The sequence below is a fragment of the Sminthopsis crassicaudata genome, chromosome 3 (genome assembly GCF_048593235.1).
Source record: "Sminthopsis crassicaudata isolate SCR6 chromosome 3, ASM4859323v1, whole genome shotgun sequence".
Lineage (NCBI taxonomy): Eukaryota > Metazoa > Chordata > Mammalia > Dasyuromorphia > Dasyuridae > Sminthopsis > Sminthopsis crassicaudata.
The window spans coordinates 305535074-305560892 of NC_133619.1; positions in this window are offsets into that span (position 1 = coordinate 305535074).

Genomic DNA, 25819 nt, shown 5'->3' on the forward strand with positions numbered 1-25819 from the left:
AATTTTTAGGTGTAAATATCAAGACTAAAAGTCTATAAAAATTGCAGAGTAAGAGGGATTGTTACCTGCTGTTATGGCTCACAACCCTCAACCCCAAACATTCATTCAAAGAAAGTAGTGCTGCTTTGAATGAAGTGGCTTAGCTGTTACGAAATAGGAAAAGCATTGTAGAAGGGCAATCTTTTATTATTCCACAATAAAAAATATTTATCTTGCATTGTAAAAGAATTGCCCCTTCAGTACCACTTTATGATAAATTTGGAACAAGAAATGGTGTTTTCTTATTCACTAACATACTAGAAAACACAGTTGTGGGGTAAAGTAATGCAAGAAAAAGATCATTGTTCTATTAACATATTGACTTCCCACTAAGCATGTTGACAAAAGCAGGACCATTGACAATTCCCAGTGTACTCCACTGAAACCAAAGTACAAAGCAACAACAATAGCAGGAGTGGAAAAAGGTTCTTTTTGTTGCTGTGTTTGTAGGACACATACCTACTCTATAAGCAGTACAGACATGAATTTCACTCTCTACAAATATTTCAGATGGCAAAGTCAGGAACTTAACAGCCTAGCCCATTTAAATATTTCATTATCAAAATTTTGGGCTAACTCATTAAAACCCCTTGGTAAAATGCCAGCATTGCATTTTTTAAAATACTTTTTAAAAATTTGTTTTGATTTTTTTAGTTTGTTTTTGTTTTTTTTAAGTATGTTTTTTTTTTAATTTAAAAGACATATATATGCAAGGGTAATTTTTCAGCATTGACCCTTCCAAAACCTTTTGTTCCAATTTTTCTCCTCCTTCCTCCCACCCCTCCCCCATATTGCAGGTAGAACAACACATTTTAAATATGTTAAAGTATATATTAAATACAATATATGTATACATATCCATACAGTTATTTTGCTGCACAAGAAGAATTGGACTTTGAAATAAGGTACAATTAACCTGTGAAGGAAATAAAAAATGCAAGCGGACAAAAACAGAGGAATTGGAAATGTTATATAGTGGTTCACACTCATTTCCCAGAGTTCTTTTGCTTGGTGTAGCTGGTTCTATTCATAATTGAACAAATGGAACTGATTTCGTTTATCTCATTGCTGAATAGAGTCACATCCATCAGAATTGATCATCATATGGTATATAATGATCTCTTGGTCCTGCTCATTTCACTCAGCATCAGTTTATGTAAGTCTCTCCAGGCCTTTCTGAAATCAGCCTGCTGGTCATTTCTTACAGAACAATAATATTCCATAACATTCATATACCACAATTTATTCAGCCATTCTCCAAATGATGGGCATCCACTCAGTTTCCAGTTTCTGGCCACTACAAAGAGGGCTGCCACAAACATTCTTGTACATATAGGTCCCTTTCCCTTCTTTAAAATTTCTTTGGGATATAAACCTAGTACTAACACTACTAGATCAAAGGGTATGCACAGTTTGATAACTTTTTGAGCATAGTTCCAAATAACTCTCCAGAATGGCTGGATGCATTCACAGTTCTACCAAGAATGTATCAGTGTCCTAATTTTCCCACATCCCCTCCAAAATTCTGCATTAGCTTTCCCTGTCATTCTAGCCAATCTAAGAGGTGTGTAGTGATATCTCAGAGTTCTCTTTATTTGTATTTCTCTAATTAATAATGACTTGGAACAATTTTTCATATGCTAGAAATAGTTTCAATTTCTTCATCTGAAAATTGTTCATATCCTTTGACTATTTATCAATTGGAGAATGGTTTGATTTCTTACAAATTAGAGTTAATTCTCTATATATTTTGAAAATGAGGCCTTTATCAGAATCTTTAAAAAAATGTTTTCCCAGTTTATTATTTCCCTTTTAATCTTGTCTGCATTAGTTTTGTTTATACAAAACCTTTTCAATTTGATATAATCAAAATTTTCTATTTTGCGATCAATAATGATCTCTAGTTCTTCTTTGGTCACAAATTCCTTCCTCATCCACAGGTCTGAGAGGTAAACTATCCTATGTTCTTCTAATTTCTTTATAATCTCATTCTTTATGACTAGATCATGAACCCATTTTGACTTTATCTTGGTGTACGGTATTAAGTGTGGGTCAGTGACTAGTTTCTGCCATACTAATTTCCAATTTTCCCAGCAATTTTTGTCAAACAGGGAATTCTTATACCAAAAGCTTGGGTCTTTGGATTTGCCAAACACTAGATTACAATCGTTATTGACTATTTTGTCCTGTAAACCTAACTTATTCCACTGATCAACTAATCCATTTCTTAAACAACACCAATGGTTTTGGTGACTGCTGCTTTAAAATATAGTTTCAGATTTAGTACAGCGAGGCCACCTGCATTTGATTTTTTTTTTCATTAGTTCCCTTGAAAGTCTTGACTTTTTGTTTTTCCATATGAATTTTTCTAGGTCATTAAAATAGTTATTTGGGCATTTGATTGGTATAGCACTAAATAAATAAATTAATTTAGGTAGTATTGTCATCTTTATTATATTTGCTTGACCTATCCAAGAGCACTTAATATTTTTCCAATTGGTTAGATCTGACTTTATTTGTGTGGAAAGTGTTTTGTAGTTTTGCTCATATAGTTTCAGACTTTCCTTTGGCAGATAGATTCCCAAATATTTTATATTATTGGCAGTTACTTTATATGGAATTTCTCTTTGTAACTCTAACTGTTGGATTTTGTTGGTGATATACAAGAATGCTGATGACTTATGTGGGTTTATTTTGTATCCTGCAACTTTGCTAAAGGTGTAGATTATTGCTAATAGCTTTTTAGTAGAATCTCTGAGGTTCTCTAAGTATACCATTATATATCTGCAAAGAGTAATAATTTGGTTTCCTCATTACCTACCCTAATTCCTTTAATATCTTTCTCCATTCTTATTGCTGAAGCTAGCATTTCTAATAAAATATTGAATAGTAATGGTGATAGTTGGCAACCTTGTTTCACTCCTGATCTTATTGGGAATGTTTTTAGTTTATCCCCATTACATATGATGCTTACTGATGATTTTAAATAGATGTTACTGATTATTTTAAGGAAAAGTCCATTTATTCCTATACTCTTAAGTGTTTTTAATAAGAATGGATGTTGGATTTTATCAAATGCTTTTTCCACATCTATTGAAATGATCATTTTTTTTGTTAATTTGGTTATTGATATACTAATATTGATATATAGATAATTATACTAACAGTTTTACTAATTTTGAACCAGCCCTGTATTCCTGGTATAAATCCTACTTGGTCAATTATCTTGGGGATAATTTTCTGTAGTCTTCTTGCTAATATATATTTTTTAAGATTTTAGGATCAATATTCATTAGGGAGATTGGTTTATAAATATCTTTCTCTGTTTTCAACCTACCTGGTTTAGGTATCAGTACCATGTCTGTGTCATAAAAGGAATTTTCTAGGAGCACTTCATTCCCTTTTTTTTTTTTTCCCAAATAGTTTATATAATATTGGAGTTAGTTGTTTTGGCCAGCTCCCGCTGATCAGGACAAACTTTTCTGGTGATCTTCCAGATTATCTATGGCTGGTAATTTGTTGTAGTCCCAATATTCATGGATTTTACCAGTCAAGCACTATTTCTGAGGCTGAATTTGTTAATTAGTAGTGAGGGTAGAATAAGAGCTTGGAATGAAACTCCTGTCTTCTCCACCATCGTGGCTCCGCCCCTCTTTTTTTTTTTTTTTCAAATAATCTATTGTGATCTTTTAGAACTTTCATTCAATTTAATGTTTCAGATTAGACAGTGAGCTAAATTTATGCTAAGAAGATAGAATATAGGATACTGAAATTTGAATACAGGGATGTACAGTAGTTTCAGAAACTTTATTATTTATTTTTTCTTCTAGCTGGGATAGGTTATTTACCATTGTGATTCATCTGTTCCAACACTGTCCTTTGGAAAGATAATTTTGGCTTCCTATCAGAAACAAGATTTTTCTCAATTTTAGTATATACTTCTGTTAGGCATAATACATTTGCTTTTATTCTCCAGGCTGACAAAATTGTTTTCATTCATTGCCTAGTCTTAACTTTTGACTTCTGGGTTGTATAAGACTTATTGACTGCAGTTTCATTTTTTGATCCCATGTAATCAGTTTTCTGTATACTCATGATCTTATCTCTGATGCCTTATTCCACACCCCACCCCAGATATGAATCCATTACTTTGCCTTGATCTCTTATTTCTTCATAAATCAACATTCCTTGATTTAAGGGAGCTTCCTAAGTTATTAGTGGTTCAATCAAACAGTACTTTCACATGATAATAGCACAATCTCAATATCACTCTTTTGAGTTTTTAAGGATTAAATACCAAGAGAAAGAAACAATAGTGTATTAGAGTAGAATGGGTAATAATAATAATAATAATAGCATTTGTATAACATTTCAATGTTGACAAATTTATCATTTTATCATTACAATGGCCCTGTAAGATGAATTTTCTTTCTAATTTCATTTTATGTATGAGGAAACCAAAGCTGGGAAATGTACTGGGCCTTCTTGTTATCTTATAATTAATAAGTTTATGAAGCTGGATTTCATGTTTTTCATATTGAAGTCCAGCACTCTACATACTTACTTCGTGACTAGCTGCCTACATAGGGCAAAAGTGAAGAATTCTAGTCTTTAGCTTGAAAGTTGAAGTCAGTATTTAAGAAATCTGTAGGGATTTAACTATTTAACATAACTCTCTAGAGCATGGATTTATATAAGTAAAGAGGTCCATGTGAGAGATAGTTAAAATAGGTGCATGTAAGATCTAAATACCTTTTTTCACTTGGAGTATCTCAGCTTTAATTGATTAATTATCTCTGGATACAAAGAATAATGATGTTCAATAATCAGATATTGTCACTGTCAGTATATTATGACAAGAATAATGTAATAAAAATAAACTATGGAAAGAATAATACATTATAATAATGCTACAGATTGATAGCAGCCACAAACCTTTGTACATTTCAATGTTTCCATATTTTTTACACATATTTTTTCATTTGATTCTCAAAACAACCTTGTGAAGTAGATAAGTCCATTGTATAGATGAGAAAAGTAGATCTGAAAGTGGTTAGGTCACTTGCCCTGGGTCACACAACTATTCCTTGTCTGAAATAATATTTGAATGCAGATTTTCCTTTTTAGCACTCTAGCCACACAATATGTTGCTTTATAGCCTTAGACTGATGAAAAAGCCCACAAAGAGATTCAAGTTACATAGTACTGTAATTTTCACTTATATTTCTATTCTATTTGAAAACTTTCATAACTAAAATTTACTTCTGAGCTTTGGGTCAATGATTCCATCTTGAATTCTGGTAACTGGTTTGTACTTTATTCTATGCTTGACCTTGGGTATATAATTCTGCTTTGACAGATGCATTCTTTACGCCAATTTTCTAGGTTTATATTTTTATACTGATGCCAGATGCAGCTCTTCATTTTGAATACTATTATTATTGTTTCTTTCAATTCTTCCATATTTTGTCACTTCTATGTATTTGCATTTCCAATTAGCCATATTGATTCAAGTTTTTTAATTCTTTCAATTTATTTTGCTTGTCTGACCATATATTCTGCTTTCACAAATTTTTTTTTTAAACATTTGGAAACATTCTGCTGTCTTTCATTCTCTTTAATGAAACTACAGAATCTTTTTGCTTCTCATCAGTTATTTGAATCTTTTGCTTCTCATCAGTTATTTGTCAAGTATTATTTGATTTTAAATATTTTAATATATCTTGAATTCTTAAGCTAAACTAGAGGTCATATCCCTATCTAACCATAAAGATATGATTGTTGTTGTTGTTTTCTCATGCTTAAGGTCTGTAGCAATTTTACTTCTCTTGAGATCTTTACTTAGTCTTTTAAAATGTTTCTCTATAATTTACATTCTAATTTTATCTGTTTGGATGATAATTACCACATGGACTAGACTTCAAAGCTATCTCAGCCTATTCAAATTTTAAAGAATTCATTTTCCCCTAGACTAGTCTCTGCCTCAAATGACTTTTGGGAATAGAGATAGAGCTAGTCCAAGAGAGGTCATGGTTCCTTTCCCTAAAGCTTATTTTAGTGCTACACAAAATGGTATCTTGATCCATTTCTTTCTGTTCTTCAGTCTTCTGGCAGAGGACTTTCATATTACAATTTCAGCCAGTAGAAACCTCTGTTTTTTTTTTTTTTTTTTGGTTTTTTTTTTCTATTTTGTTTTCTGGGGAGGGGGATGTGTCACAGAACTTCTGGGACAACTTTTGCAGCACTCTGAAAGAATAGTCATTGGTGAAGTAAGGAATGTTAAGAAATCATATCTGGGTTTAAATATGAGCATTTTATTTTGTTAGTTCATCAGATTTTTGCATTCTTGAGGTTCTTTTGTTTTATACTGTAAAGACAGGTAAAATAACTAAGTCGCTAATAAATTATTATTTTTAACAGGATTAAGAATTGTGAGAGTCAAAGAAAGTGTGTACACCTCTATCTTGTTAGTGATAAGACAAGAAGTATTAAATTTTTCCAATTGATAAATGGTCAAAGGATATGAACAGACAATTCTCAGAGGAAGAAATTGAGGCTATGTCCACTCACATGAAAGAGTGTTCCAAATCACTACTGATCAGAGAAATGCAAATTAAGACCACTCTGAGATACCACTACACACCTGTCAGATTGGCTAAGATGACAGGAACAAATAATGACAAATGTTGGAGGGGATGTGGGGAAATTGGGACACTAATACATTGCTGGTGGAGTTGTGAAAGAATCCAGCCATTCTGGAGAGCAATCTGGAATTATGCCCAAAAAGTTATCAAACTGTGCATACCCTTTGACCCAGCATTGCTGTTATTGGGCTTATATCCCAAAGAAATACTAAAGAGCGGAAAGGGACCTGTATGTGCCAAAATGTTTGTGGCAGCTCTTTTTGTTGTAGCTAGAAACTGGAAGATGAATGGATGTCCATCAGTTGGAGAATGGTTGGGTAAATTGTGGTATATGAAGGTTATGGAATATTATTGCTCGGTAAGAAATGACCAGCAGGAGGAATATAGAGAGGCCTGGAGAGACTTAAATCAACTGATGCTGAGTGAAATGAGCAGAACCAGAAGATCACTGTACACTTCAACAACAATACTGTATGAGGATTGTATTCTGATGGAAGTGGAAATCTTCAACATAAAGAAGATCCAACTCACTTCCAGTTGATCAATGATGGACAGAGGTAGCTACACCCAGAGAAGAAACACTGGGAGGGAATGAAAATTGTTAGCACTAATATCTGTCTGCCCAGGTTGCATGTACCTTCGGATTCTAATGTTTATTGTGCAACAAGAAAATGATATTCGCACACATGTATTGTACCTAGACTATATTGTAACACATGTAAAATGTATGGTATTGCCTGTCGTCGGGGGGAGGGAATAGAGGGAGGGGGGGTAATTTGGAAAAATGAATACAAGGGATAATATTATAAAATATATATATATAATAAAAAAAAAAAGGTAAAATGAGGGTATTTGAGTAGATTGTATCACTTAGCAGCTCCCTATGCTTAGACCTCTTCAGTTTACATTGTTCCCCTTGACTAACTCCTACTCTTTGTTTCTAACCACCCTAAATTGCATTTTAAACTTCTAGCCCATGCTGAAACTAACTAATACAAAAAATTTTGATGGAATAGAAGAAAAATATGGCAGCTTGTGATCCAATCCAAACAGCAACCTCAGTTGCAGTGTAATAATGTACTTATTTGGAATCTGTCACAATAAGTGGGCTAACTGAAAACTATTGAAAAGGATGGAGAAAGATTGACTTAATGACTAACCTGGGTTCAAGAGGACTGGTGCTAAAGTTTTTATCCATTTCATAACAAACAACTTATGGACTCAGACTCAAAAAGCAGAATAAAATTTATTTTTTGTTATTGCCAATACAGGAATTTGTTTTACTAGGATATGCATATTTATGAGAAGGTTCTTGTTGTTGTAGTAGCATTATTTTTTCCCAAGTGGGGGCATATGAGAAGGAGAGAAAATAATTTTCCTTTAAATTTAAAACAAATGTCAAAGACTTTAAAATTCTTTTTAAAAGGAAGACAATATCAAGGGAAGATACAAAGACACAACTTGGGCAACTGTACAACTTTTCCTAAGGTTAGTCTTATTCCAGTGCAGAAAGCATATAAACAGGTTTCTAATTTTCTTTTCCTTTGAGAAAAATAAGTAGCTATGATAGGTAGATCTCTTGAGAATCTAGCCTTTCACAAAGCAAAAGAAAGAACATAGGGCTAAGAAGAGAAATTTATTGACTGGAAAAGTAGCAATCTGCTGAAAGCTATAGACCTCTTAGAAGAATAGTGTTTTAAAAAACTAAGATAAAATGCTTGGTGTTTCAAAGGAAACTAATCATACTTAAATGTAGTTATTAATAATATATATACACATATATATGTATATGTGTAAATAATATATATATATATATATATATATATATATATATATATATTATATATATATATATACACATACACATATACATGGATAGGTGCAAATAAGTACATATGCATAATAACTTTAAAGATACTCCCCAACTTAAGAAGCACTATTTTATTCACTCATATTGTGAATTCACTATTCAGCATTTCATCACTTCTCAGTTAGAATTTTGCACAAGTCACTTCAGCTCCATTCATACAAGCTAATCTATTGCTCCTATGGTCTACCTCTTTGTAGAGACTGGGTCTCTACTGGATTTGTGAATTCAGCTGAGATTGCTCTTTCTAGAGTATTATTTGCTGCTCTACCTGATGTATTTCACTCAGTGACAGTAGTAGCATCTTAGCATGCTCTGTAAATTGTGAATGAGAATGTGCATTAGCTGCAATTCAGAATTAAACATTTTGCTTTGCTATTGAACTATAGCTGCCAAAATGACTGAGTAGGCTTTTCTCTTACTGGGCAACTGCTGCCAGGTTGAATTAGTCAAATTGTTTAGCTGTTATTCAGTTTTTCTCAATATGTTGTATCTCTGCTGTATAAGTTGATCTATAGATACCCTTTGTTTGAACTTAAGTGGGCACTTACCACTTTACCTCACCTTTAATTACTAGCTAATATGAAGGATATTTTCCTCTTTTGTAACATGCACTCCTGGCAGTTACAATTACTAGCCTGTCATAGGCCCATGAGAGTACCTTTGACCACTGACCTTTGCAGTGTCAACTCTACCTGGCTCACCTCTGAGGCCTTCAAAGGTCTCTGGCCATAATTTCTTGAGTCTATAGTTTAATAACCGGTAGCATGCTCAAGAACAGCCAAGTGTAATCTTAAAAGCCTTTATTATACCTACTCACATAATGCCCTGACTTACTGCTCTGACTTGTTAGCTCCCTGGTGAACACCTGGTCTGAAGACCCATGTGTTCACTAGCAAACTCCTTACTTCTCGGCTATCCATCAGCTTGGCTTGGCTACCCCAGGCTAGGGAGCCAGGTAAAAGAGGGTAACTGCTGTCTGCAGTGGGCTTATAAAGGGCCTGTGAGGTCACACACACAGTCAACCAGCAGGAGAGCCATCACCCATTACAAAGCTATCTCAATATGGCCAGGATCCCACCCATAGGGCAGTCCTATATCCACAGAGATTACTTCCTGGGGCACACAATCTCCTATCACGCTGTGCCCGCCCATTTAAAGGACCCTTACAATTCCCTTCTCTTGTTTTGCAGGAACCGCACATCTCATCAAGCTAAACTTTTAGCACCAGCCATACTTCACTTGATCCATGAGATGACAGAGTGTTATGCCCAAGGAGGTACAAAGCAGCAGATCAGTAAACAGAAGTATGACAATGAGAACTAGGCTCAACAGTGGCCCAAGTGTTCAACCCATTCATTAAAGTCATACTCAAATAGATAATAAGCCAAAGGGGTTGGATGCCAATGAGGTAGAATGTCAACACTGAGGTGGGAAGTCAACAAGGTAAAACATCACAATTCTACTTAACAATTAAATATCAGTGAGGTAGGTTGTCACAATTCTAGTTACATTTATCACAATTCTAGACCAATTCTAGCTCCTCACAATTCTCTATTGCAGTTTTCACAATCCTAGAGCAATTCTAGTTTCACAAATAAAGGTGCCCCTAAGCAAAATCATGTCCAGTAACATTGTCTCAATAACGGCAGGTGGGTGTGTTGGTTTTTCACCCACTAATTTAAATGCATAGTCCTTCAATCGAAAGCATAGGGCAAAGCCTCTCCCCAGACCACCATATGGCAAGTAGCCACAGGAGGAGCAAGCAGGCCCATCGTCCATTCACAGTCTTTATATTGCATATCACCCAAAACAGTCCATTTCAGCTGCAACATTGGAACTGTCTGCTGTCTCTGGTGTCACGGTCAGGAGGAACATTGCTGCCATCAGCGTCTGGAGGGCTGCGGACATCTGGCCGGTCCCTCTGGGCTGTTGTCTGGTCCTTCTCTTGGATCCCTAGGTCACAAATGTCTCTGGTGGGGATGAACGCCTCTGCTGCTGGATCTGCATCTAGAAAGGAATGTACCCAGGGCCCCAAACCCTGGCCCAGCTTGGGCCTTTCCAAATGCCATGCAGGCCTTTCCACATCACAGTGGAAGGAAAGTTCTTGTCAAAAAAAATGAACAAAAGTCAGACAAAAGTCAGTCTGTTACTTAGCTGTACTTTCTCTGTATGCCCGAAGTGCGTTGCTAAGGTAAAATGCAAAGAATTTAAAAATGTAAAACCAAAATAATTTAAAAGAGCAAAACCAAAATAGATTAAAAATGTAAAATCAAAATAACTTAGTAATGTAAAATCAAAATACTTTAAAGATGTAAAATCAAAAGTGTTTAATAATATAAAATCAAAATTTAAAAATTGCAAGCAATCACATATATGTATTGCCACATCTTGTGCATATCCCAAAATTCCCTTCTCTTGTTTAGAGAAGATCTCGGGGATATAGTCTGTCCAGTAATAACTTTGCTAGTAGGATTATAAGAAATGCCAATGGAATGGGCAAAATCAAATTCAATGCAAAAACATCTAAAAGCAAAATATTTATAAGCCATAATGTCCATTGGTCTTAAAACATTAACTTTCAAACCATAAGGGTTTTGTCCTATAAGGAGCATAGGAGAGTAAAAAGAAAGATAAGCTATATAGCCTTTTGCCATGCTCCTAGCTTCTTCTTTAGTTATCACAATTTGCAAATATAAGATTCAAGCAGCCTGATTATAAAAGATACGATTTGAAGGCCCACTCTGAAAATGGACATGTAGGGTATATTTATCTGAGCGCTTTCTCACTTGCTCTCAAAGTTCTTAAAAGAGCTGATACCTTTTCAGTGGTCTGAAAACTCATACAGTTAATGAAAAAAGAACACTCAGCTATATCCCTGAATTCTTTTGCCTAAAATCAAAGTTTGAGTTTCTGATACCAAATTGTACTTCAGGAGTGTGAATCAATACATCTGATATTACTTTTCCTCCTGGGTCAAAGATCACACACTGTATATTTATTCTAGTGATTAAAACAGCAATTTTCCAAATGATTCTAAACATAAACACTGTTTTATAAGTACTAGTAGGGGGTTGGGAAATCAAGCCCACCTGTGGAAGTGAAAAATCCACGAGGTAAGAAAAGAGAAGTTTCAACTCTCCAAAGACTATCCTAGCAGTTTTATAAGTATAAAACTCCACTCTCTCTAATTACAAGGTCTTATGCTTGTAAGGTTTCTTAGAAATTAACTGAACTGTATTTTTAATTTTTTTTCTGAATATTGTAGTTAATACTCCACAATTCCTTTTTGCCTTGGGCCATAAAGCCTACTCCTGTCTTTTGAAATGAAGACACAGGAGTTTTGAATGGATTAATGGGCAGTGCTGATGATATTATCGCCCTTCCTTTTCCTCCTTCTCCTTCTCCCTCAGCCCATGAAGGTAGGGCTGAGAGAAGTGGGTCAGGAATTGGAAAATTCCCCAAAGGCTGATTTAAAATCCCTTTGCACATAAAAAGAACTAAACCTCTTCTCAATGGAAGAGTAATCAATAAATTCCTTAAGACAATAATGCACAAGGTAAACCAACAAAATGCTAAGAAGAATTTCTCCAACTGAAGTCCATGTGTTTCTTTATTTCCCTCCTTAGCTTTAGCCACTGGTTTGAACTCTTCCTGTTTTAACTGTAGTAACCTAGCTTTTTCTTCTTTCTCTATCTCAACCTGTAATTTAACCTGCAATTTTAGTAACTCTTTTTTAATTGTTTGTCGTTCTATTTTTAACTCAACTTCTAGTTGTTGCATTTTATACTCTGTACTGTCATACAAACACATTAGCTCTAGGTTGCTCCCTGTCCCAGCTATATTTAATTTGTGTAGGGGTAGCCTTCTCAGAGCTTGATTACAAGCTTCCTTCTGTTATTCAGCAGTGATCTTTGTTAAAAGATCTTCCATCTGGCTCTTTAACCTATTTATATAAGCATTATGTTCAGCTGTATCCTTGAGCCTGATCCCGGGGTTACCTGTGTCCATATTGCCTCTCTGCCTTCCCTCCTAGGCGACATTTCTACTGGATCCTTCAGAATCTTAATTCTGAATATTAAATATTAATTTTCAAAACCTGATAATTTCTGATGCTTCACATTTGGGGCACTCAATCTCCTGTTGCACTGTGCCCGCCCATTTAATTACAATTCCCTTCTCTTGTTTTGCATGAAATGTATCCTTACAATTCCATTCTCTTGTTTTGTGGGAACCACATATCTCATCAAGCTAAACTTTTAGCACTCTTTTTATTTAGAATTCTCATTTTTAGCTGAGATATTACAAAACATTTTCATCTAAGACATTGAGTCAGCTTAGAATCAGCAGAAGCTTCTTTCCCTCACCAAAAACTGAAGGTTTAGGAGTCTCATCTCGGAGGTTGCTCATTATGTTCTTCCTTGCTCAGAACTTCCATTACATTGCATGTTTTTAGGCTAGTTAGCATCAATTTAATAATTTTTACTCTTCTTTCATTATGGAATTTTATGTAGATGAATAGCTAGAGACAACAATGTGTATATAATTTAAGATCTGGAGATAGGATTACAATCTAACTACTGTCCAATAGTAATTGTTATTAAAACTTTTTATGTTCCAGTTTGAGGAAGATTTATGTTGCATCTAAAGAATTTTATTTTTCAATATTACCATCTTTTAGGTTTTGCAAATCCTTAACTTTCAGTGAAGTCTGACTGTCCCTCCCCTAAGTACACCTGGCTCCCTTGCATGCCCTTATGTGTATTTGCTATTTCCCTGATAAGATGATGTTTAGTTCTTTTTCTGTGCCTTTGCACTGTTCATATTCCATTTCTGTGTAGTCAAAGAATGCATAGAGATATCCAGCCTGTCTTTGGCTAATTATGCACCATTCAATACTATGAAGTTTATGTGCTTTGAGATGATCCCATGATCCATTTCAGCTTCATTTTTAAACATCAACTCATTTATCCTATGCTCTGAGGCTCTTAAGGATCTGAAACACCATTGCTAATTTCAAGTTGATGCATCTTTGATGATCTCCCTTGCTTGAGACAAAGTGGTAGAGGTAATATGGAGGCCTTGCCAGGATTAGTGTCCTCTGAAGGTAGTGACTAAAATCATATCAATCTCTTCCTTGGCTTTGAGGGGGCAATCAAGGTAAGAGGAGTTTTCAGCAGCAGAGTGTACTATATCATACCCTCACATCTCCATTTGACATGGTAATAGGTAATGTTCAGTTTAATAAATATTTCAGCTTTAAGAATTTCATTTACTCTTCAGAATTTAAGATATTATAGATATAATTTTAAGAGATTTATTTGCTATAATGCTACAGCATTACTATATATATATATATATATATATATATATATATATATGTATTATATTTCACATAAATCAAGTTTAATTATTGAAATGTTAGCAAAAAGGTCACAGAATTCTAGAGAATTATTAATGAAAAAATGTTTTTCATGTTACTGATTTTATTTTGTATGTTGTATTTTAACTATTTTTTCATGTAAATTATCAGAATCAATGCTTTGATACCAACAATTGTATGCAGAAAGTATATTTTCAACATTCTCTAGTGAAAAATTAAAAGTTTTTTGTGGTCACTGAAACCTACCCCTCAATTTGTCATAGGTTCAATATGTCAACCCTTGCATTTAAAAATATATGCACTTAATTTTATGGGAATATTATTCTATCAAAATTAAGGATTGAATGATAAGATATTTAATATTTAGTAGAATTATAATTTGAGATATATAAATTTCAATCAAAACTTGGCCAATCTCATTTTCTCAGTCCTATTATCAATAACACTGATTGATTACCCACAACATATTTTTAAAGAATAATAACTGTTTTATGGAATTACAAGCTACATATGACTTTACAAAGATATTTTCAAACAATTAAAAAAAAAAGCCATTTCACATACTATATCAATACCTCTCAGGTGGAAAACAGTTATTATCAACACATACAGATTAAAAGAAAACAAACTAAACTGTTTATTGAAGCATAGAAAAATGGGGGAGAGGAATTTGGCAGGCTGAAGTTAGTTAATTAGATTAGAAATTGTAGAGGGTAACACCCTTTAGTCCAATAAAAGAAACCCTCCTGAAGCATCTGGTTTGACTCCCCATACCCCCTAGGGGCATCTCAGCCTTCCTGGGCAGTCAGGGGGAGTGACAACCTGTGTTGTACTTGAAGCAGAATTATGTTAATGTGGCAAGGAGACATCTGTACAAAATAGCAAGTTATTTATGTGCTCCATCATGCACAGTATATATTTAGTGCATGTGCAGTGTGCTATAGTTATGTAAAGGTATTAGGGTATATAAGGCTAAGAAAAAATTGAATAAATGGCGTCCTGTTTGACCATCTTCATAATTTCTGCCCCTTCACTATTCACCCATGATCAGAATTTGGGATGGTACCAAAATCCTCAAGTGAGCAGGTCTGGACAAGGAATCTGATATTTTAATTTTAAAAGTATAAAAGAAGAGACTTCTGGCCAAGATGGTGGAGAGGAGGCACATAGCTGCTTGAGCTCCACGTTTTCTCTCAGAATTTACTTCATGACAAGCCTCAGAATTAATGCTTGACCGGAAAAGAAATCCATAAATAATCACCAACAAAAGACATCTTTGAAATTCTCCAGAAAAGGTTTGTGTTTGCTCCAGGGAGGGGACAAACAGACTGGGTGTAGACAGAAGGCAAGCAGCGAGAGCAAGGCAGGCAGCTCACATAGCTCAGACCTAGGGGGGAGAGGTGCAATCTCTTTCATTTCTATGAAACAACTTTTACCCCAGTGTGGATATTCCATCTTGGCAGCAAGCCAGGAGCAGCAGAGAAAGTGTAAATACTGGAGGTAAAGAATAAAACCCCGGAAAGCTAGCATCTCTCTGGACCCGGCCACCCCCACCCCCACCCTGAGTGACTCAGTGTGTTCTTAGAGCCTCAGAGCACAGACTCAGTACAGTCATTAGTCCTGTTAGTACTTTGTTGCTGTCTCCCACAGTGTGTAGAGAAAGCCTGGTAACACCATCCAGCCACATTCCACCCCCCCCACCCCCGCCAAACAGACCAATTGTTTCTCTTGTCAATTTGTTTTCTTTCATTCCCGCTTTGACAAAATGAACAAAAAAATTTAAAGGGCTCTAATGATTGACAACTTCTGTATGGAGAGAGAGCAGACTTCAAACCCTGAGGAGACTAAAAGCAAATTGTCTCCAGAGGAATCCCTTAAGGGGGGTATGATCTGCTCCTCAATACATAAGACTCTCATAGAGGAAATCAAAAAGGCTCTCACAAGAGAGCTAGAAGAGAAATGGGAAAAGGAAAGGGAAGCTTGGCAATAGAGTGTGGAGAAGTCATCCAGAGTGGAAAAAGAGATCAAATCACTGAAAAATAAAATTAGTGAGTTGGAAAAAGAAAACAACTCTCTAAAAAATAAAATGCATGAAATGGGAAAAAAAAATTCCATAGAAGAAAAAAAAAACTCACTTAAAAACACAATTGGACAATTACAAAAGGATATAAATAAAGTGAGTGAAGAAAATACATCATTGAAAATTAGACTTAAACAAGTAAAAATGAATGACTCAAGGAGAAACTAAGAAGTAGTCAAGCAAAACCAGAAAAACGAAACAATTGAAAAGGATGTCAAGTACCTTATTGGAAAGACAACAGACCTGGAAAACACATCCAGGAGAGAAAATTTGAGAATAATCGGACTCCCTGAAAAATGTGAGGAAAAAAAGAGCCTGGACACTATTTTCCAGTAAATTATCAAAGAGAACTGCACAGAAGTTTTAGAAACAGAGGGTAAAATAGACATTGAAAAAATTCATCGGGACTTCCGGCCAAGATGGCGGCGTGGAGGCAGACAGCTGCTTGAGCTCCTCGTTTTCTCTCAGAACTTACTTCATGACAAGCCTCTGACTTAATGCTTGACCCAGAAAGAAATCCACAAATTATCACCAAGAGAAGACATCCTTGAAAGTCGCCAGAAAAGGTCTGTGTTTGCTCGGGGGAGGGTCAATCAGACTGGGCGCAGACTGAGGGCAGGCAGCCAGAGCAAGACAGGCAGCTCACACAGCTCAGACCGGAGGGGGAGGGGTGTGATCTCTGCCATTTCTGTGAAAGGGCTTTTGCCCCAGTGTGGATGCTCCGTCTTGGCAGCAAGCCAGGAGCAGCAGAGAGGGTGTAAACACCGGAGGTGAAGATTAAAACCCCAGAAAGCCAGCTTCTCTCAGAGCCCGGCCACCCCCAACCCCCACCTGGACTGACTCAGTGCGTTCTCAGAGCCTCAGAGCGCAGACTCAGTACAGTCATTGCTGTTCTGTTAGTGGCTCTCTGCTGCCCTACCCCCAGTCTGTAGAGGAAGCCCATTAATAACATCCAGCCCTATCCCCCGCAAAACAGACCAATTGTTTCTCTTGTCAGTTTGTTTTCTTTGATTCCTACTCTGACAAAATGAACAAAAAATTCAAAAGGGCTCTAACCATTGACAGCTTCTGTGTGGAGAGGGAGCAGACTTCAAATGCTGAGGAGACTACGAACAGAATGTCCTCAGATGTATCCCCTGGGAGGGATATAAGCTGCTCCTCAATACAAAAGAACCTCATAGAGGAAATCAAAAAGGCTCTCACAAGAGAGCTGGAAGAGAAATGGGAAAAGGAAAGGGAAGGTTGGCAAGAGAGCCTGGAGAAGTTATCCCATGCATTCAAAGACAGAATGGATAAAGAAATCAAATCATTGAGAAACAAGATTAGTGAGCTGGAAAAGGTAAACAACTCCAAGGAAAACAGGATTAGTGAGCTGGAAAAGGTAAACAACTCCAAGGAAAACAGGATTAGAGAGCTGGAAAAAGAAATCAGCTCTCAAAAAAATAAAATGGATACAATGGAAAAAAATTCCATAGAAGATAAAAACTCAATTGGACAATTACAAAGAGATATAAAAAAAGTGAGTGAAGAAAATACATCAGTGAAAATTAGACTGGAACAAGTAGAAATGAATGACTCAAGGAGAAACCAAGAGAGAGTCAAGCAAAACCAGAGAAATGAAGCAATTGAAAAGACTGTCAAGTACCTTACCAGAAAGACAACAGACCTGGAAAACAGATCCAGGAGAGACAATTTGAGAATAATCGGACTCCCTGAAAAATGGGAGGAAAAAAAGAGCTTGGACACCATTTTCGAGGAAATTATCAAAGAGAACTGCCCAGACGTTTTGGAAACAGAGGGTAAAATAGACATTGAGAAAATTCATCGATCACCTACTGAAAGGGACCCTAAAATCAAAACGCCAAGAAATATAGTGGCCAAGTTCAAGAACCATCAGACAAAGGAAAAGATATTGGAAGCTGCTAGAAAAAAACAATTCAGATATGGAGGATCCACAATAAGGATAACACAGGATCTAGCAGCATCCACATTAAAAGAACGCAGGGCCTGGAACATGATATTCCGAAAGGCTAAGGAACTTGGTATGCAGCCAAGAATAACTTACCCAGCAAGAATGAGCATCGTTTTCCAGGGAAGAAGATGGACATTTAACGAAATAAATGAATTCCATCTATTTTTGATGAAAAAACCAGACCTACATAAGAGGTTTGATCTTCAAATACAGAACTCAAGAGACTTCTAAAAAAGGTAAAAAGAAATCTTGAGAACTATACTTCTGTCAAAAAAATATGTAAAGAACATATGTACAATTTGTCTTAGAAACTAGAGGTGGAAAGGAGATTATATCATAAAAAAGTATAAAGTGGTGGTACTACATCTCATGAAGAGGCAAAGGTAACCTATTATATCTGAGAGAAAGAAAGGAGGGAGATGAACATAGCGTGTATCAATAGACATATTCGATTTATGGTGAAACTTCTTCCACTTCATTGAAAAGTGAAAGGGAAGGAGTAAGCTAAGGGGAAGGGAATACAGTAATTTCGAGGAAAAGGGGTAAAATAAGGGGAGGATCTTTAAGGTGGGGGAGGGATCCTAAAAAGGGAGGGCTGTGAAAAGCAAGTGGTGTTTACCAGTTGAATACTGGATAGGAGGGTAAAAGGGAAGGAAAGGGGAAAAGCATAAGCAGGGGTTAATAGGATGGCAAGCAATATAGAATTAGTCCTTCTAACCATAAATGTGAATGGGGCAAACTGCCTCATAAAGAGGAAGCAGTTAGCAGACTGGATTAAAAGTCAGAATCCTACTATATGTTGTTTACAGGAAACACACTTGAAACAGGATGAGACATTCAAACTAAAAGTAAAAGGGTGGAGCAGAATCTATTATGCTTCAGGCAAAACCAAAAAAGCAAGAGTAGCCATCCTCATCTCAGATCAAGCAAAAACAAAAATTGATCTAATTAAAAGAGATAAGGAAGGGCATTATATCCTGCTAAAGGGAAGCATCAACAGTGAAGCAGTATCAATATTAAACATGTATGCACCAAGTGGTGCAGCATCTAAATTCTTAAAAGAGAAATTAAGAGAGTTGCAAGAGGAAATAGATAGCAAAACTATAATAGCGGGAGATCTCAACCTTGCACTATCAGAATTAGATAAATCAAACCACAAAATAAATAAGAAAGAAGTCAAAGAGGTAAATAGAATACTAGAAAAGTTTGATATGATAGATCTTTGGCGAAAGCTAAATGGAGACAGAAAGGAATATACTTTCTTCTCAGCAGTTCATGGAACCTATACAAAAATTGATCATATACTAGGGCATAAAAACCTCAAAATCAAATGCAGTAAGGCAGAAATAGTAAATGCATCCTTTTCAGACCATAATGCAATCAAAATAACATTTAATAAAAAGCCAGGGGAAAATAGACCAAAAAATAATTGGAAACTAAATAATCTTATACTAAAGAATGATTGGGTAAAACAGCAAATCATAGACATAATTAATAACTTCACCCAAGAAAATGACAATAATGAGACATCATACCAAAATGTGTGGGATACAGCCAAAGCAGTAATTAGGGGAAGTTTTATATCTCTACAGGCCTACCTGCATAAAATAGAGAAAGAGAGGGCCAACGAATTGGGTTTACAACTAAAATTGCTAGAAAAGGAACAAATTAAAAACCCCCAGACAAACACAAAACTTGAAATTCAAAAAATAAAAGGTGAGATTAATAAAATTGAAAGTAAAAAAACTATTGAATTAATTAATAAAACTAAGAGTTGGTTTTATGAAAAAACCAACAAAATAGACAAACCCTTAGTAAACCTGATTAAAAAAAGGAAAGAGAAAAAGCAAATTGATAGTCTTGAAAATGAAAAGGGTGAACTCACCACTAATGAAGAGGAAATTAGAACAATAGTTAGGAGCTACTTTGCTCAACTTTATGCCGATAAATTCGATAACTTAAATGAAATGGAAGAATACCTTCAAAAATATAGCTTGCCCAGATTAACAGAGGAAGAAGTAAGTAGTCTAAATAGTCCCATCTCAGAAAAAGAAATAGACCAAGCTATTAACCAACTTCCTAAGAAAAAGTCCCCAGGACCAGATGGATTTACAGGTGAATTCTACCAAACATTTAAAGAACAACTAACTCCAATGCTATGTAAACTATTTGAAAAAATAGGGATCAAAGGAGTCCTACCAAATTCCTTCTATGACACAGACATGGTACTGATACCTAAACCAGGTAGATCGAAAACTGAGAAAGAAAACTATAGACCAATTTCCTTAATGAATATTGATGCTAAAATCTTAAATAAGATATTAGCAAATAGACTTCAGAAAATCATCCCCAGGATAATACACTATGACCAAGTGGGATTTATACCAGGAATGCAGGGCTGGTTTAATATTAGGAAAACTATTAGTATAATTGACCATATTAATAATCAAATTAATAAAAACCATATGATCATCTCAATAGATGCAGAAAAGGCATTTGATAAAATCCAACATCCATTCCTACTAAAAACGCTTGAGAGTATAGGAATAAATGGACTATTCCTTAAAATAATAAGGAGCATATATTTAAAACCTTCAGTAAACATCATATGTAATGGTGATAAACTAGAACCTTTCCCTGTAAGATCAGGAGTGAAACAAGGTTGCCCACTATCACCATTACTATTCAATATAGTACTAAAAACTCTAGCCTTGGCAATAAGAGCCGAGAAAGAGATCCAAGGAATTAGAGTAATAAATGAAGAAATCAAATTGTCACTTTTTGCAGATGACATGATGGTATACTTAGAGAACCCCAAAGACTCTGCTAAAAAGCTATTAGAAATAATTCAGAATTTTAGCAAAGTCGCAGGATACAAAATAAATCCACATAAATCCTCAGGATTTTTATACATTACCAACACAATCCAACAGCAAGAGATACAAAGAGAAATTCCATTCAAAATAACAGTCGATAGTATCAAATATTTGGGAATATATCTACCAAAGGAGAGTCAGGAATTATATGAGCAAAATTACAAAACACTTGCCACAAAAATAAAGTCAGATTTAAATAATTGGAAAGACATTCAATGTTCTTGGATAGGCCGAGCGAATATAATAAAGATGACAATACTCCCCAAACTAATCTATTTATTTAGTGCTATACCAATCAGACTCCCAAGAAACTATTTTAATGACCTAGAAAAAATAACAACAAAATTCATATGGAAGAATAAAAGGTCGAGAATTGCAAGGGAACTAATGAAAAAAAAGTCAGAGGAAGGTGGTCTAAGTGTACCTGATTTAAAGCTATATTATAAAGCAACAGTCACTAAAACCATTTGGTATTGGCTAAGAAATAGACTAGTTGATCAGTGGCATAGGTTAGGTTCACAGGACAAGATAGTGAATAAAAATAGCAATCTAATCTTTGACAAACCCAAAGATCCCAAATTTTGGGATAAGAATTCATTATTTGACAAAAACTGCTGGAAAAACTGGAAATTAGTATGGCAGAAACTAGGCATGGACCCACATTTAACACCACATACTAAGATTAGATCAAAATGGGTCCAAGATTTAGGCATAAAGAACGAAATCATAAATAAATTGGAGGAACATGGGATGGTTTACCTCTCAGACTTGTGGAGGAGGAAGGAGTTTGTGTCCAAGGGAGAACTAGAGACCATTATTGATCACAAAATAGAACATTTTGATTACACCAAATTAAAAAGTTTCTGCGCAAACAAAACTAATGCAAACAAGATTAGAAGGGAAGTAACAATTTGGGAAAACATTTTTACAGTTAAAGGTTCTGATAAAGGCCTCATCTCCAAAATATACAGAGAATTGACTTTAATTTATAAGAAATCAAGCCATTCTCCAATTGATAAATGGTCAAAGGATATGAACAGACAATTTTCAGATGATGAAATTAAAACTATTTCCACTCATATGAAAGAGTGTTCCAAATCACTATTGATCAGAGAAATGCAAATTAAGACAACTCTGAGGTATCATTACACACCTGTCAGATTGGCTAAGATGACAGGAACAAATAACGATGAATGTTGGAGGGGCTGTGGGAAAACTGGGACACTGATGCATTGTTGGTGGAGTTGTGAAAGAATCCAACCATTCTGGAGAGCAATCTGGAATTATGCCCAAAAAGTTATCAAAATGTGCATACCCTTTGACCCAGCCATACTACTACTGGGCTTATACCCCAAGGAACTACTAGAGAAGGGAAAGGGTCCTGTATGTGCCAAAATGTTTGTGGCAGCCCTTTTCATAGTGGCTAGAAGCTGGAAGATGAATGGATGTCCATCAATTGGAGAATGGTTGGGTAAACTATGGTATATGAATGTTATGGAATATTACTGTTCTATAAGAAATGACCAACAGGAGAAATACAGAGAGGCTTGGAGAGACTTACATCAACTGATGCTGAGTGAAACGAGCAGAACCAGAAGATCATTATACACTTCAACAATGATACTGTATGACGATGTATGCTGATGGAAGTGGATTTCTTCAACATAGAGAAGAGCTAATCCAATTCCAACTGATCAATGATGGACAGAACCAGCTACATCCAGAAAAGGAACACTGGGAAATGAATGTAAACTGTTATTTTTACCTTCTGAATCCAATTCTTCCTGTGCAACAAAAAATTCTGTTCTACACACATATATTGTATCTAAATTATACTGTAATATATTTAACATATATAAGACTGCTTGCCATCTGGGGGAGGGGTTTGGGAGAGGAAGGGAAAAAATCTGAATAGAAGTAAGTGCAAGGGATAATGTTGTAAAAAATTACCCATGCATATGTACTGTCAAAAAATGTCATAATTATAAAATAAAATAAAAAATTAAAAAAAAAAAAAAAAAAAAAAAAAGAAAAAATTCATCAATCACCTATTGAAAGGGACCCTAAAATAAAAACACCAAGAAATATAGTGGATAAGTTCAGGAACCATCAGACAAAGGAAAAAATATTGGAAGCTGCTAGAAAAAAGCAATTCAGATATGGAGGAGGCACAATAAGAATAACCCAGGATCTAGAAGCGTCCAGATTAAAGGAATGAAGGGCCTGGAATATGATATTCCAAAAGGCTAAGGAACTTGGTATGCAGTCAAGAATAACTTATTCAGCAAAAATGAGCATCCTTTTGCAGGGAAAAAGGATGGACATTTAAAGAAATAAATAAATTCCACCTATTCTCGATGAAAAAAGCAGATCTACACAAAATGTTTGATCTTCAAAAACAGAACTCAAGAGATTTCTAAAAAGGTAAAAAGAAATCTTGAGAATTATATTTCTGCCATAAAGATATGTAAAGAACATATGTAAAATTTGTCCTAGAAACCAGAGGTGTAAAGGAAATTATATCATAAAAAAGGGTAAAGTGGTCATACTACATCTCATGAAGAGGCAAAGGTAACCTATTTTATCTGAGAGAAAGAAAGGAGAAGGATGTACATAGTGTGGTGAAACTTCTTCCACTTCATTGAAAACTGGGTGGGAAGGAGTAAGCTAAGGGGAAGGGAATACAGAAATTCTGAGGAAAAAGGGTAAAATAGGAGAAGGAACTTTAAGGTGGGAGAGGGATACTATAAAGGGAGGGCTGTGAAAAGCAAGTGGTGCTCACAAGTTTAATACTAGGGAGGGGAGTAAGAGGGAAGGAAAGGAGAAAAGCATAAGCAGGGGTTAACAGGATGGCAAGCAATATAGAATTAGTCATTCTAACCATAAATGTGAATGGGCTAAACTCCCCCATAAAGAGGAAGCAGTTAGTAGACTGGATTAAAAGCCAGAATCCTACTATATGTTGTTTACAGGAAACACACCTGAAACAGGGTGATACATTCAGAATAAAAAGTAAAAGGGTGGAGCAGAATCTACTATGCTTCAGGTGAAGCCAAAAAAAGCAGGGGTAGCCATGCTCATCTCAGATCAAGCAAAAAAAAAAAAAAATTGATCTAATTAAAAGAGATAAAGAAGGGCATTATATCTTGCTAAAGAGTAGCATAAATAATAAAGCAGTATCAATATTAAACATATACGCACCAAGTCATGCAGCATGTAAATTCTTAAAAGAGAAATTAAGAGATCTGCAAGAAGAAATAGACAGCAAAACAATTATAGTGGGAGATCTCAACCTTACACTCTCAGAATTAGATAAATCAAACCACAAAATAAATAAGAAAGAAGTTAAAGAGGTAAATAGAATATTAGAAAACTTTAACATGATAGATCTTTGGTGAAAGCTAAATTGAAACAGAACGGAGTACACTTTCTTCTCAGCAGTTCATGGAACCTATACAAAAATTGATCATATACTAGGACATAAAAACCTCACAATGAAATACAGTAAGGCAGAAATAGTAAATGCATCCTTTTCAGACCACAATGCAATGAAAATTACATTCAATAAAAAGCCAGGGGAAAATAGACCAAAAAATAATTGGAAACTAAATAATCTCATACTAAAGAATGATTGGGTGAAAGAGCAAATCATAGACATAATAACTTCACCCAAGAAAATGACAATAATGAGACATTATGCCAAAATGTGTGGGATATAGCCAAAGCAGTAATAAAGGGAAGTTTTATATCTCTAGAGGCCTACTTGCATAAAATAGAGAAAGAGAAGGTCAACAAATTGGGCTTACATCTAAAAATTCTAGAAAAGGAACAAATTAAAAACCCCAAGACAAACATGAAACTTGAAATTTTAAAAATAAAAGGTGAGATTAATAAAATTTAAAGTAAAAAAAAGAAAGAAAGAAAAAACAACAACAACAACAAAAAATACTATTGAATTAATTAATAAAACTAAGAGTTGGTTCTAAAAAAACCCCCAACAAAATAGACAAAGGCTTAGTAAATCTGATTTAAAAAAGGAAAGAAGAAAATCAAATTGATAGTCTCAAAAATTAAAAGGGAGAAGTCGCCACTAATGAAGAAGAAATTAGGTCAATAGTTAGGAGCTATTTTGCCCAACTTTATGCCAATAAATTCGATATCTTAAATGAAATGGAAGAATACCTTCAAAAATAAAGCTTGCTCAGATTAACAGAGGAAGAAGTAAATAGTCTAAATAGTCCCATCTCAGAAAAAGAAATAGAACAACTATTAACCAACTCCCTAAGAAAAAATCCCCAGGACCAGATGGATTTACATGTGAATTCTACCAAACATTTAAAGAACAACTAACTCCAATGCTATATAAACTATTTGCAAAAAATAGGGATTGAAGGGGTCCTACAAAATTCCTTTTATGACACAGAAATGGTACTGATACTTAAACCAAGTAGGCTCAAAACAGAGAAAGAAAATTATACACCAATCTCCCTAATGAATATTGATGCTAAAATCTTAAATAAAATATTAGCAAAAAGACAACAAAAAATCATCCCCAGGATAATACACAATGACCAAGTGGGATTTATATCAGGAATGCAGGGTTGGTTCAATCTTAGGAAAACTATTAGCATAATCGACCATATCAATAACTACATTAACAAAAATCACATGATCATCTCAATAGATGCAGAAAAAGCATTTGATAAAATCCAACATCCATTCCTACTAAAAACATTTGAGAGTATAGTAATAAATGGACTATTCCTTAAAATAACCAGGAGCATATATTTAAAACCATCAGTAAGCATAATATGTAATGGAGATAAACTGGAACCTTTCCCAGTTAGATCAGGAGTGAAACAAGGTTGCCCACTATCACCATTACTATTCAGTATTGTACTAGAAATGCTAGCCTCGGCAATAAGAGCCGAGAAAGACACTCTTTGTAGATGACATAA